This window comes from Myotis brandtii, unplaced genomic scaffold (genome assembly GCF_000412655.1).
Source record: "Myotis brandtii unplaced genomic scaffold, ASM41265v1 scaffold305, whole genome shotgun sequence".
In the NCBI taxonomy this organism is placed as follows: domain Eukaryota; kingdom Metazoa; phylum Chordata; class Mammalia; order Chiroptera; family Vespertilionidae; genus Myotis; species Myotis brandtii.
Genome location: NW_005361652.1, coordinates 219,940 through 222,074, shown reverse-complemented (window position 1 = coordinate 222,074; position 2,135 = coordinate 219,940).

Genomic DNA, 2,135 nt, shown 5'->3' with positions numbered 1-2,135 from the left:
GGAGGGGCTGGAATGGGGTGAGGAAAGGGAGAGGGTGTAGGGATTTCTGGAACAGAGTCCCAGTTAGGCTGCATGACTAACGGGCAGGATAAGACAAGTTTTAGAAGTTCTAAAGACCACAGTTGTGCTATCTGGGGAGATAGCAGGCTCGGGAGATGGGAACGCATTCTGACTACTCTGGTTCAAATGTCTCTGGAAGCACCCAGGACTTTCTAGAAGGCAATCGGCAAATCGTCTTCAAATCTTTGCAGGCCTGGGGGTAAGCTGTTTATAAAAGGAGAAATTGGAATGCACTTAAATATCCCAACATAGTGATTGGTTAAGTTACAGAGTGAATATTGATGTGGAAAATATTCATGAGGGAATGAAGAAAACAAGAGGTTACAACATACTGTGTAATGTGATATCTTTTTATTTGAAGAACAAGTATTGGAAAAACAAGTATACATACATATGCATGCGTACACACGCACACACTCACACACCCTGAGAAAAACATGAAATGATATATTCCAAGATGATCTCTCCATGTCTGGAATTCTTTTCCTTTTTTCTTGTTTGTACTTTCTAAATTTTATACTATTAAACATATACTGTTTAATTATACAATTTTTTTTTTACTTTTAAAAACAATATAACGTTCCCTAGTATGGATGATCATTATTTGACCATTCCTCTATGATAATTCAGGTTGTTCTCAACTTTTTTTTATAATACAAAAAGTGCTGCTTCAGACATCCTCAAGTACAAATTATTAATTTCTGGCACTGTTATTTCTACAAAATATCATATCTAATATCATGTTTACTCTTAATGAATATTTAATACTATACTGGGAGGCGATTTGCCCTCCCAGAAATGGTCAGAACTAGATGGTCCTAATCGGATCTAACCAACCTTCCCCCCCCTTTTTTTGCCAATGTTTTGAATAAAAAAACATGTCTCCGTATTGTTTTAATTTGCATTTCCCCAACTACTAGTAAAGCTGAATATCTTCTCAGATGTTTATTGTATATTTGTATTTCTTCTGTAAGTACCTGTTTATATCCTTTGAACATCATCTCCCCCTGTCTTGGGTCCTTTGCACTTGTTCTTTTTTATATCTTTAAAATTTTTAAAGACAGAAAAGTACAAAGAATGATATAGCAAATCCCCCAAAATTTATTACTGAGATTCAAATATTATCAGGACTTTACCATACCTGCTTTATACATCCTTTTCTTCTTTATTTCAGTAAACATTTTAGAGCAAATCTCAAATATCATGTCATTTTACTCTATATACTTCGGTGTCCTCTGAAAATATGCAATTTTCTTAGAAACATAACCACATGGCCACTTTCACACTAAACAAAGTTCATACCAATTATTTGATGTCCTCTAATATCCAGTCCATATTCTGATTTCCTCAAGTATCTCAAAAAATATTTTTTTACATTTAGTATGTTTACATCATCATCCAAACAAGATGCCCACATTGCACTTGGTTATGTCTGCAATCTACTTTAATCTAAACCAGTCTCTTTTTTTCATGCTATTGAGTTCTTGAAGAAACCAAGTTACTTGTACTATTGAATGCCTACACTCTAATTTCTCTGTTTGCATCTTTGTGTTGTCACTTTGCTTGCTCTTCTTGTTAGAGGAATAAGTGAAAATTAACTATAAATCATAAGTTGGCTCTGAAGGCTTTATTAGATTCCAATACAATTTTTTAAAAACAGGAATGCTCAGAGGTGGTGCTGTATAGTTCCTATTGCATCACATTAGGAGGTACATACGTTCAACACTTGGTGATGTTCAGATTGATCAGTCAATTCAGGTGGAGCTAATCTGAATGTTCCACCACAAGGTTACCTCAGAAATATTGTGGGTTCAGCTCCAGACAGCCTCAATAAAATGAATATTTCCATAAAGCAAGTCACATAAATCTATTGGTTTCCCAGTGTATATAAAAGTTATATTTACACTATACTGTAGTCTATTAAGTATGCAATAACATTATGTCCAAAACCACACTGTACATGCTTTAATTTAAAAATACTTTACTGCTAAAATATGCTAACCATCATCTGAGCCTTAATAATTGGTCATAATCTTTTTTTCAAAAAATCTTTATTATTGAAAGTATTACGTGCC